We start from the raw sequence: 14,129 nt of genomic DNA on the forward strand, positions 1-14,129 counted from the left end.
ACAGCAACAAAAATATATTCTACTTCTAACTCAGCTATCTCAGTTTCCGAGTGAGTATCGCGAAATTCGGTCAGCTAGTAATTAACACAGTTACCGCTCTAGTAAATACTAGCGAAACTATAAATAGAATATTACTCAATGGTGTCCGAAAAATGAGTCAAGTTTAAAAAAAAAGTCGGTTAAGTTCGGGTCAGTTGTACTAATTTTTGTAATTAAATGAATGCCAATTGCTTTCCTTGCTTGAAATTATTTTATTTATTCCCAGCACTTCTCTCTTAACAGCTGTTCAATTTTGGTTTGTTCTAAATAGCTTTTGGAGTTGACTTTGTGTTTTCGAGATACTTATTTTACGAAACAATTTGGTAGTAAAGTATGTATGTATGGTAATTCATAGACAATAGTTTTGAGACAAGTTGAGTTTGACGACCGTTTGTGTGCGGTCAGTTTACATTTCTTTTTTCATAAGGAATTTTTTGCATCTAAATTGTAATATAACACAATGTAGTTTTATTTTGTAAAATTGATGTTATATTATTTACAAAATACTGATTATACATTGCTATATTAATGTGTTTGAAATATGAGCTAGGTAATCATAGCAATAGGTTAACAGTAATCCTATATCTCAGATTTGAAATATTTTGACGGTCTTTAAAGATGGGATCATTCCTGCTTCGAAAGCATTTTATGACTTAATATTCACGTTGAACACTATAAAAATCGTCATTTGTATTAGCTATGGCGTCGTCCATAAATGAAGTCACACTCGTAGGGGGGAGGGTGCCGTAATTTTGTGACTTTTAATATTCACGTTGAACACTATAAAAATCGTCATTTTTATTAGCTATGGCGTCGTCCATAAATGAAGTCACACTCGTAGGGGGGGAAGGGTGCCGTAATTTTGTGACTTTTAATATTCACGTTGAACACTATAAAAATCGTCATTTTTAATAGCTATGGGGTCGTCCATAAATGAAGTCACACTCGTAGGGGGGGAGGGGGGAGGGTGCCGTAATTTTGTGACTTTTAATATTCACGTTGAACACTATAAAAATCGTCATTTTTATTACCTATGGGGTCGTCCATAAATGACGTCACACTCGTAGGGGAGAGGGGGGGGGGGGTCCGTAATTTTGTGACTTGCAATATTCACGTTGAACACTATAAAAATCGTCATTTTTATAAGCTATGCTAAATCGGTTTAGACCAGTTAACAGTAAACATTTTTGATTATATTAAACGAATAATAAAAAAAAATTCACTAAACTATAATTAATAAAATAGCAACATGAAGGATGAAGAGGCAAAGATTCTAATAAAATTAAACGTGTATGAATACCAACGCGGTAGAGCAACAAACTCTAGTATAAGGGAGATAACGCTGAGTTGTTTTATTAATTGTCTAACTGGGTAAGGTATATTTTTTGTAGTAAAGGCATCGCTTTAATTGATATAGTTTACATTAAAATAAAATTAATTTGTACACTAATTTGGCAAGAAATTTTAAGTCACTTTTAACCATATTAAACCCTTTAATAAGAATCTTCAAAGACAAACAAAATTAAACTCGTATGCAAGATTCATCAAATCCAATAAACCCCTTTATAATGCATTTTCAGTTCAGGTCCAAGTTTAATTAGTTATTTCCTAAATTAAACACACAAATAAAAAAAATTGATTGGTAACTCTTACCTAACTCAGGGGTCGGCAACCTTTTGAAGCGGAAGAGCCAAAAGTTCCAATTTTCAAAATTTACCTGGTTTTAAAGAGCCAATAACATTTTTTAATTTCAAATATTTTTTTTTTTATTAAGATAATTAGTATTTGTTCAAGGAGCTGGAGAGCCGCATCTTGATATCGAAAGAGCCGCATGCGGCTCGCAAGCCGCAGGTTGCCGACCCCTGACCTAACTTAACAATGTTATAGGGAAAAAAGTAAATAAAGTATCAACATTAATTAAGACGAACATCACTCGAACAGGCCTCGAGTAAAATAAACGTTAGAACAGTCCTTAGGTTTCTCAGGTTTTAAAAAAGCGCAATAGAAAGAGATACACACCTCTCATACGCCCCCCCCCCACACACCCTATTTTAGTCTAGTTTTTACCAGGACCAGCGCTATCTATAAGGCGAACTAGACAGTCGCCTAGGGCGCTCTCCGTAGAGGGACGCGAAAAATATGCAATCGCCATTATAAAAAAGTACCTATTAATTAATAACTGCGTAGCGATGCCCAGGTCGAACTATCAATTTTGCGCCCCCTTTTCAAATTAGGCCTATATATATATATATATATATATATATATATATATATATATATATATATATATATATATATATATATATATATATATATATATATATATTCGCGTTGATGAATAAACGCACCCCCGCCCTTTCCCCATTTGGACGAGTCGGTGTGCTTTTTACAAGTCACTTTGCCTTTTTATTTTGGTCTCCCTCAAATGATATAGAAAACAAATAAGTCGGTAATGCCAAGTAAAAGTGATTATTCTTTATTTTGACTGTATTTATTTTAGTAATGAGCTTTGTATATTATTATCTTTCACATTTGGCGCCCCTTTTTGGTCGGCATCTATGACGGCCGCCCCTCACGCCCTCCCCTAGCTACGCCTCTGTTAATATAATGAGATTATTATTCTATATAATCTAAATCTTTCAGATGATTGTCTAATTACCACGTTTTTCTTAACTCAGCTTTGCGTTTGTTTGTGTATGGATTTGTTTGTTGTTAAAATTGACAACGAAAATTAGCCCACTTCTGATTGCTCTAGACATCTGAAATTCGACATGCAGGCTATTTTCGCCTAACAATTTCAGATGCAATCATAAAAACTAGCAATTAGAGACCTAAATTAGCTTAATTAAATTACGCCCCAAGGACCTAACATTGAGGACATGATTTCTAAAGCAAACAAAATTATCAATCCAGATTTATCAAAACAAAATTAAGAGGTTTTATCAGTGGCGGAGTGGTCTAGCGGTAGAGAGTTGGACTGCTAACCCGTTAGTCTCGAGTTCGAATCCGGGTTTAAGTCAGTAGACCGTCCCTGAGTCCACCCAACTCTGATGGGTACCTAAAAAGTCATCTAAATTTTTATGTATTTAAAAACACTTAGTCAAGTCATACTTAATCAAGTCATTAGGTAAAGTAGAAAATAAACTATATAAAAACTTTTTTAAAAACCACGTTTTTCATGTGTAGCAACGGACTAAAAAGGAGAAAATAAAATACTTAAAAAAACTTTTAAAAAAACCACGTTTTCCTTGTGGACTAAAAAGTAGAAAATAAATTTTGTGCTTCCTCGAGCTGTGCAGGTTCTTGTGATGACTGTTCATACATTTGATGACAAAAAACGTGGGTACCTAACTCACGTTAGGGAAAGTAAAGGCGGCTGGGCATAGTGCTGACCACACTATCTCTTCATATGCCGAGAAGAAATAAAGGAAAGGTTGAACGACGACAGCTCCCATTTTTTTTAACCACGTTTTTCATGTGTAGCAACGGACTAAAAAGGAGAAAATAAATTACTTAAATAAAATACTTAAAAAAAACTTTTTAAAAAACCACGTTTTTCTTGTGGACTAAAAAGTAGAAAATAACTATTTACATACATTTGATGACAAAAAACGTGGGTACGTTCACCATCAAATTTCCCGACCCATCTGCCCGACCCACGTTTTTTGTCATCAAATGTATGTAAATAGTTATTTTCTACTTTTTAGTCCACAAGAAAAACGTGGTTTTTTAAAAAGTTTTTTTTAAGTATTTTATTTTCTCCTTTTTAGTCCGTTGCTACACATGAAAAACGTGGTTTTTAAAAAAGTTTTTTATATAGTTTATTTTCTACTTTATCTAATGACTTGATTAAGTATGAATTGACTAAGTGTTTATAAATACACGGACTAAAAAAATCTTGAGCGACCAGGATTCGAACCTGGGTTGTCGCGGCCACAACGCGAAGTACTAACCACTATACGATCACGGCCAGCGCGCTCACATCGATTGGGGCCGAAGTAACTGTGTCTATAAGCCTCCAGTCTTGTCGGTATCTTTAGAAATCATGTCCTCAATTTTATGGTCCTTGGGGCGTAATTAAATTAAGCTAATTACCGTCTCTAATTGCTAGTTTTTATGATTGCATCTGAAATTGTTAGGCGAAAGTAGCCTACATGCCAAATTTCAGATCTATTGAGCAATCAGAAGTAGGTTAATTTTCGATGTCAATTTTAACAACAAACACACGCGAAGCTGAGTTAATAAAAACGTGTTAAAAAAAAACTGTTTAAAAAACCACGTTTTTCTTGTGGACTAAAAAGAAGAAAATAAATGTTTCTTCCGACCCCAGGGGATCTACCAATGACTGCTCGTAGATTTTGTGCTTCCTCGAGCTGTGCAGGTTCTTGTGATGACTGTTCGTACATTTGATGACAAAAAACGTGGGTCGGGCAGATTTATGATTAAAGCGAAAAACACACAACACACGAATTTCGGAAATTTGATGGTGAACGTACCCACGTTTTTTGTCACTTTGCCCCCCCCTCCTCCCGAAAAAAATCTACCGCCACCCCCCGAACGAAATGAAATTTATAATAAAATACTTAAAAAAACTTTAAAAAAAACCACGTTTTTCTTGTGGACTAAAAAGTAGAAAATAACTATTTACATACATTTGATGACAAAAAACGTGGGTACGTTCACCATCAAATTTCCCGACCCATCTGCCCGACCCACGTTTTTTGTCATCAAATGTATGTAAATAGTTATTTTCTACTTTTTAGTCCACAAGAAAAACGTGGTTTTTTAAAAAGTTTTTTTTAAGTATTTTATTTTCTCCTTTTTAGTCCGTTGCTACACATGAAAAACGTGGTTTTTAAAAAGTTTTTTATATAGTTTATTTTCTACTTTATCTAATCACTTGATTAAGTATGACTTGACTAAGTGTTTTTAAATACACGGACTAAAAAAATCTTGAGCGACCGATACGCTTTAAACAGAGAAGGGGCGTAATTTACGTTGCTGGCGTGGAGATCTACTCACGAATCACGTGATCAAATCTCCCATAAACAAACAAATAAACGCGAAGCTGAGTTAAGGAAAAACGTGTTTATGTGTATTTTAGCATGCCCAGCGTACCAACCGTGTCACCGTTAACAATGTGTTACCGTGTCCGTTCTCCTTTTTAGTCCGTTGCTACACATAAAAAACGTGGTTTTTTAAAAAGTTTTTTTTAAGTATTTTATTTTCTCCTTTTTAGTCCGTTGCTACACATGAAAAACGTGGTTTTTAAAAAAGTGTTTATAAATACACGGACTAAAAATCTTGAGCGACCAGGATTCGAACCTGGGTTGTCGCGGCCACAACGCGAAGTACTAACCACTATACGATCACGGCCAGCGCGCTCACATCGATTGGGGCCGAAGTAACTGTGTCATTAGGCCTCCAGTCTTGTCGGTATCTTTAGAAATCATGTCCTCAATTTTATGGTCCTTGGGGCGTAATTAAATTAAGCTAATTACGGTCTCTAATTGCTAGTTTTTATGATTGCATCTGAAATTGTTAGGTGAAAGTAGCCTACATGCCAAATTTCAGATCTATAGAGCAATCAGAAGTGGGCTAATTTTCGATGTCAATTTTAACAACAAACAAACAAACGCGAAGCTGAGTTAAGAAACCACGTTTTTCTTGTGGACTAAAAAGTAGAAAATAAAATTTTCTTTTGTGCTTCCTCGAGCTGTGCAGGTTCTTGTGATGACTGACAAAAAACGTGGGTACGTTCACCATCAAATTTCCCGACCCATCTGCCCGACCCACGTTTTTTGTCAGTCATCACAAGAACCTGCACAGCTCGAGGAAGCACAAAAGAAAATTTTATTTTCTACTTTTTAGTCCACAAGAAAAACGTGGTTTTTTAAAAAGTTTTTTTTAAGTATTTTATTTTCTCCTTTTTAGTCCGTTGCTACACATGAAAAACGTGGTTTTTAAAAACGTGTTTATAAATACACGGACTAAAAACTTGAGCGACCAGGATTCGAACCTGGGTTGTCGCGGCCACAACGCGAAGTACTAACCACTATACGATCACGGCCAGCGCGCTCACATCGATTGGGGCCGAAGTAACTGGGTCAATAGGCCTCCAGTCTTGTCGGTATCTTTAGAAATCATGTCCTCAATTTTATGGTCCTTGGGGCGTAATTAAATTAAGCTAATTACGGTCACTAATTGCTAGTTTTTATGATTGCATCTGAAATTGTTAGGCAAAAGTAGCATGCATGCCAAATTTCAGGTCTATAGAGCAATCAGAAGTGGGCTAATTTTCGATGTCAATTTTAACAACAAACATCCAAACAAACAAACAAACGCGAAGCTGAGTTAAGAAAAACGTGTTAAAAACGTGTTAAAATTTATATAGAAAATATATAATTTTAACAGTGACCGCCCCACCCCCAGAAGAAAGTCTACCGCCCCCGCCCCCGAAAATTTCAAGTGCCCCCCCCCCCCGGGGAAAAAAGTCTGGAAGAAACACTGGTCATGTGTGTAGTTTTCTCCATACGTCACCTTTGACCCAAGTACTGCCATCGAGCAATGTCTCAGTACGCGCCTAAAAAGAAACGCCCAGTATGTCCCCGGCACAGTGCTTGGGGGGGGGGGGGGGTGGGGGAGGTCAACTCTCCAGGCAGGTTATCACCGCACTTTTACGTTATGTAACATGACATTTGACATGATTCTTGACGTTATGTAACAATGACATTTGACATGATTCTTGACGTTATGTAACAATGACATTTGACATGATTCTTGACGTTATGTAATATGACATTTGACATGATTCTTGACGTTATGTAACATGACATTTGACATTATTCTTGACCACGTTCGCGTTATGTAACATGACATTTGACATGATTCTTGTCCACTTTCACATTTATTTAAAATGACATTTGACATCGCCGTCAACCACATTCATGTTATGTAACATGACATTTGACATGGTTGGTGACCACTTTCACGTTATATAACATGACATTTGACATCACTGTTATCCACTTACTTATTTAGTAAAACGACATTTGACATTCACATGATGTAATATTATATCTGACATTACTGTTAACCACATTGACATGATGTAACATGACATTTACCATGATAGTTGACCATTGTTACACAACAGACACAACCATCTTTTCACCCATGTTCCATTTAGTTAAAGCACGACCTGGTAGGATGGTAGAGAGAACGGCCACTAACCCTAAGATCTCGCGTCTGTAGAACGTCCCTGAGTCCTCTCAGCTCCAATGGGTACCTGGCTCACGTTAGGGAAAGTAAAGGCGGCTGGGCATAGTGCTGACCACACTGTCCTTGCATAAGTCCAGGTCAATAGAACAGGTAAACTCTACTTCACCTGACCCCCACCCTCGAAAGGGTGACTTGACTTACCATTTGGTCAAGGTGAAAACAAACGAGAAATTAATCACATGACCTAGGTTGTAGTTTTTTTTTAAAGTCTAATTTTTTTAAAAGTAGCCGTTTTAAAGAATGCATTCTACTTATTTCAAATTATTACACTTGCTTAACCAAACAACTACTTATTGTGACATATTCGCTTTGTTTTCCCTTGTAATTTCCTATGTTATTTTTTTTTCCGTCCGCTTCTCCCGCCAAATCTCTCTGGCTACTGGCTGAAGAAGGCAAAACAAAACAATTAGTGTAACACACTGGTTTAACGACGATTGGTTTAACGACGATTTTTTAACGACAATCTAATGAATCCGATCATTTGTACACTAATAGGTTTGTGGTACAACGCTAAATTCCATGTCCCGTATCTATAACATTTGTTTCTCTTAAGTGATAATAACTTTATTATCGATCTATCGATCGATCGATCACATGCTGGATTTGTGGTCTTAACTGGCACAAGAGGGGAATTCAAGTGGCACCAAACAGAATTGTTAGCCCGGGCATACCTCCAGCCATGTGTACGGTCACAGGATATCGTCAGCGTGACGTCTGCTGATCAAGTTTCATATAGGAATAAATGATCTTCAGGTGACACCGTGTTATGTCGTGTGGTATAAAAATATTTAAAACAAAACTCGGGTTCGTAGATTTTAATATCTGCTAGATAATTTGAATTATCAAAGCATTTTTTAAAAGGTTGTTTATAATCTTTGATGTATCGTAATAAACAAATGGGCCGGTAAGTTATTTATTCAATATATGTTACGGTCAAAGCCCGAAGTGAGGCCAAAGCGCGGATTGGCCGGCCAATGCGCGCATTGGCCGGCTCTCTTGGCCAAAGCCCGAAGAACTTAGCTGTAAGATAGTATTTCGTACATTGGCCGGCCAATGCGCGCACTGGCCGGGACGTACTGGCCAAAGTCCGATGCGCTTAAACTTGACAGCGTATTTTTTACATTGGCCGGCCAATGCGCACAGTGGCCGGGATGTCCTGGCCAATGTTCTATCTAGACTAAGTTGTGATCGCATTTTCATTATTCTGGATGCGTTTTCATTGAGAGTAACGTATTGTTTAGCTCTTGTTTATATAAGGCTACAAGGCGACATGGATCAAAAGGGCCGTCAAACCATGAGACAGGCATAGCAGATGGCTGTCAAAAGAAAAAAAATGTAATTCCATGTTAGTTTCCATATATGGGCTCTCGATAAAATAGTTACTGAGAAGATCTTGAGAACATTGAACAAGAAATGGAGGTTGCCATAAATGCAACGACATCCTCAGCTAACACATCTGCTGCCGTGGCGGAACGCCCAGACCAGTTGCGTGACAATAATGTGGCCAACAGATTCTATATAGTTTGTGAAAAACATTGTAGTGCAGCTCATTCTTGTGGATCCTGTGGCAACGATGTCCATGCTATTTGTGGAATACTCAATGAAGCAGACGAAGGGTACGGAGGGAACATTACCTGCAGATTGTGTCACAACAAACACGACATCATGGAACACAGATCAGCAGCTCATACTGGCTTGCAAACTCAAGGTGCTAAGATGCATAAAACATCAAATACAAAATTTAAAGATGGTGAAGTGGGTGACAATGTACGCATCCGTTTTCAAGATGTTGACAGAGGTCACGGTGATCCCCGAAGCGTGATTACAGTTGTCATGAGCGTCGAGGGTGGTTTCTACAAATTAGGAACGGAACACGGTGTTATAAAACAACTATATGCTAGAAGTGAGTTTTCAATTCTTCACGAAAAACTGCTCTTATTGTCGTCAGTTGGCACTGAGGAAAAATCACTACGAACCATCGCATCTTCACAATCATTGACTGGGGGCCAAGGCTACACTCGCTGCAATTGCACAACCAAGTGTACAACAAATCGCTGCAAGTGTAAAAATAACAAGCTGCTCTGTAATTCTAAATGCCATAAAAGTTCAACTTGTTGTAACAAATGATAATATTGATTGATTGAGACTATAGTACAATAAAAAATTTGAATGTTTCTGTCATGTACTTTAATTAATAATCAATAAATACTTAATTTCATGATCCTACCGGCATAAAAAAAAACAAAATCTGCTCATGATCTTCTAATTAAGACTTTGACCGCTCCACAATGGCCAGTCTGCGGATTGGCCGGCCAAAGGCCGAAATGAAGCAAATGTTCGGACTTTGACCGACCTATGGGAGGCGATATTGGCCAATGCTTGGATTGGCCGGCCAATCCAAGCACTGGCCGATTTCAGGCTTTGACCGTAACATATATATATATATATATATATATATATATATATATATATATATATATATATATATATATATATATATATATATATATATATAAGTGTTGACCACACTATCCCTTCATAATGCCGAAATCTCTGAAACAGGTGAATTCTACTTTATCTTCCCCATAATAATATATAAAACTTTAAATATACTACAGATATTTTTATTTTGTATACGCATAATTATTAGCCTACTAAGGTGGTTATTCAAATTTGCAGCAAATATTAATAATAATTATTTCCACTTAGCGATATGTGATTTTTTTTTCTCAACCCCTACCAATGAGTCCGAATGCTACCGGTCCACGAGCCTACAGGCTACCTACCCACACACCAACAGGCTACCGGTCCACGAGCCTACAGGCTACCGGTCCACGAGCCTACAGGCTACCTACCCACACACCAACAGGCTACCGGTCCACGAGCCTACAGTCTACCTACCCACACACCAACAGGCTACCGGTCCACGAGCCTACAGGCTACCTACCCACACACCAACAGGCTACCGGTCCACGAGCCTACAGGCTACCTACCCACACACCAACAGGCTACCGGTCCACGAGCCTACAGGCTACCTACCCACACACCAACAGGCTACCGGTCCACGAGCCTACAGTCTACCGGTCCACGAGCCTACAGGCTACCTACCCACACACCAACAGGCTACCGGTCCACGAGCCTACAGGCTACCTACCCACACACCAACAGGCTAACGGTCCACGAGCCTACAGTCTACCTACCCACACACCAACAGGCTACCGGTCCACGAGCCTACAGTCTACAGACTACCTGTCTCGACACGCTCCAGTAGTCAGAGTTCCAGTCAATATTTGCCGCCGTGTTTTAAAGATCCCTTCGACCTCATGTTTGTGTTGACTTAGCTCTAGCTTTAAGATTAACTAAACACCCAATACACTCTTACAGGTGTGTAGGGTGTGTGGGGGAGCTAAGAGGTGTGGGGGAGGAGGATCAGGTAACCGATTAAAATTGGGGAATGCGATCCCTTACCAACACACTTTACAATAACAAGCGCGGATCATTACAATGTTATCGATAACAAAAATTCAGAGTTATGTCTCTTTGTTGGCACAATTTCTGCTACTGGTATAAGTGTTTAAAAATCTTGAACCAACTAACACATGTTCATTCTTGCCAGTTAGCCATTCCATAATATCTGTACAAGTAGCTCGCTATCACAAACAATGAAGGGTTATTCAGAAAATAAACACTACTAAGAAATAACCGTGGCAACTTAACTGAAACTTTAAAGATCGTTATTGCCAATAACAGCAATGGCCTACGCAAAGTACGGTACTGTTAATCAATAAGAAGGTCTAAATATTGCTAATAAATTCTGTGGTTGCAGGCTTCTGATTGTGTTCGCAGTTTCTTTGATTATGTAAATAGTTTAATTACCTAAGCAGATCGTGTGACCTGGTTCAGATTTTGATTTGATAAGGCCCTAAGCTAATCTCAAAATGGTGTGCTTTAAAAATATTTATAAGCACAGATGTTATAAAGTCATTGCCATTTTTCAAAAACAATTTTTTCCGACCAAAAGTACGTTTATAATTATGGTGGAGGGGGGGGGGGGACGCGGCCTACACCAATGTTTGAAAAAAAAATTAAATAAATGTAAATTTTAAAAAGAATCGGCGACTAAATACCAAAATAGTTTTAAAAATACTTTTGGGGTCCTCCCAAGAAATGAGTGAGGGGAGGGCTAAGCTGATTGAGACCTAATTAATCGTCTTAGTAGTTAAAGGCCAACGTTTCAATCGCGTGTTAAAGTAAGCATTGTTTCCGCGCTGTCGTTGTGCTTACCTGATATGCTAGCCTTATTGTATGTGTAGCCTACGTTATGTGTTAGCTTACCAGTGTCTATTTTTCTGGCCAATCAACCTTAATTATTTCATTACCGGTATCGACACCGGTTTGGCTTAGGATATATAGCAGTGGTCGTATTTCTTTAAAATAAACGTACATGTCAGGGTTTCTAGTAAAATTGATTTGTTACTGGTGCAAATAACTGAATTATAAGCTAATGCGGATAAAGCTAATAGCGTGACAAACTAAAGGCAAGAAATTTTTTGATTTATTAGTAATCGTTGATAGTATTTTCTAGTCTTTTTTTCCTTAAATAATAATTTTGTATGTTTTTGTTTTATTATAAACACGGCAAACAATTTGTTACAAAGAGTGCGTTGAATTAAACGATGCGATGTGCGTGACTTTTTATTATTATTATTTTTTTACGACGTTTTTCTTAACTCAGCTTCGCGTTTGTTTGTATATGGATTTGTTTGTTGTTAAAATTGACAACGAAAATTAGCCCACTTCTGATTGCTCTAGACATCTGAAATTCGGCATGCAGGCTATTTTCGCCTAACAATTTCATATGCAATCATAAAAACTAGCAATTAGGGACCTAAATTAGCTTAATTAAATTACGCCCCAAGGACCCTAAAATTGATGACATGATTTCTAAAGCAAACAAAATTATCAATCCAGATTTATCAAAACAATATTAAGAGCGGTAGAATGTTGGACTGCTAACCCGTTAGTCTCGAGTTCGAATCCGGGTTTAAGTCAGTAGACCGTCCCTGAGTCCACCCAACTCTGATGGGCAGAGGCGTATCCAGGTTTTCGTTGTAGGGGGAGCGAAAAGAGCAAAAAAAGGCGCCGAACTTTTAACACGTTCTGTATACGTGTATTATATATATATATATATATATATATATATATATATATATATATATATATATATATATACATATATACATATATACATATATAATTACTAGCTGTATGTCATTACTTCGCTATGATGTAAAATAAATTAACACACAATGTAGGCCGACAAAACAAAAATTGTATCAATCTAAACAAAAAAATATATATATATATACACACTACAGCCAAAAACAATGAACGTAACACAATCTGTTTTGTAATTCTTGTAAAAACAAGTTAATTAAAAAGTCTAGTGACATTTAAGCGCAATTTCCTTATGTTATCTAAAAATAGCTCTGTCGTAGCGTAAATCAAGCGCAGGCTTAGTAAAACCATTGGTTAGTTATTAAAACGTTTTTTATTAATTTTTTTTCCAGTATTTTACATGTTTTATTTACAATAGAGTTACATGACTAAAAACCATTGCGCGCCTAGCTACTGAACGTCATGACGCAGCCATTGAACGTGATGGCGCAGCTATTGAACGTGATGACGAGTGTGGTGTGGTTGGAAAAAATGCCTACTAATTCGGTCAAAATTTTAATTAATTCAAAAAATTTTTTGTGACCGAACGAAAGGATATTTTTGAAAACTTTCTTCGGCAATATTGTTCTAAATTATGGCAAGAATCGATTGGTACATGTTTCAAGTCGCTAAGTGGTCTGGTTGCCGAGATATGGGCCAAAAACTGCTTTTTTCCGAGGTTTTTTGGCTTTTTCGGGAAATCCATGAAAGAAACCCGGAATTTTTATGGCCTATGTTCATCCTCGTAACTTGCTTAACATAATTGCTTTGGAACTAGTCATCGATATTGCTTCGTTGAGGAGTAGATACGACTTAAAGCTGCGGACACACATCCATCCATCCATCCATACATCAAGAAATGACGGGTTAATAAACGCAATTCTCCAGAATGGAAATTGCGCTAAAAAATTTCTTACATAATAATTCCTGGGAAATTATTTAAGACAAGTGAAATAGGGGAAATAATCACTCTCTTAATATAAATATGTATATATCTACACATTTAATTATAAATGTCAAAACAAATAAATAATTACTTTAGAATATAATGAAATTATTTAACACTATTCGTGTTTACAAAATCTTTTTGTCTGTAATCAGAATTTAATATAATTTCATCATAAATACAGCATATTGAAAGTTTTTAAAATCAGAGTTGGTATTAAACCACGCTTTTCGATATAATGGAAAAACATTCGGATAAATAGCCTACATTTAACTAAATATAGGTGTTTTAGTTCAGATCATATATTTTTAATTAACTACTAATTAACTACTGCTTCTTATTGTTCTTTAAAGATCATTTTTAACATAGTGATTGGTATGGGTTAGATCACTGTATTGATCATACACATTTTTACTGGTAATTGCAAAAACAATATTCACAGAGTTTTACGTTTAAAAAGCTAATTTTCTGGCGGCATGGTACTTTGGTACATCATTACGAGTTTTTCTACATGTACTTAACAGATCAGTTCGGGGTGGGTTGGGGGGGGGGGGGGGGTTCACCTTCATTCACCACTGTCCGTTCACTTTAGGTCAATGATCCAACCCAGTGTATACCTAGGTGTGACATTAATGTCGCTCTACAC

At 37.0% G+C, this 14,129-nt stretch overlaps 1 protein-coding gene across 1 annotated transcript in view; it reads left to right on the top strand.

Moving 5' to 3' along the window:
• The first annotated feature begins 267 nt into the window (after positions 1-267).
• Positions 268-14,129, top strand: part of LOC131945865 (b(0,+)-type amino acid transporter 1) — a 28,278-nt gene continuing 14,416 nt past the window's right edge. Inside the window, exon 1 of the mRNA XM_059306476.1 lies at positions 268-370. The gene's annotated coding sequence lies outside the window, so the exon portion shown is untranslated. The remainder of the gene's footprint in view (positions 371-14,129) is intronic.

Source organism: Physella acuta, unplaced genomic scaffold (genome assembly GCF_028476545.2).
Source record: "Physella acuta isolate Inbredline_101_S28 unplaced genomic scaffold, ASM2847654v3 ptg000538l, whole genome shotgun sequence".
Lineage (NCBI taxonomy): Eukaryota > Metazoa > Mollusca > Gastropoda > Physidae > Physella > Physella acuta.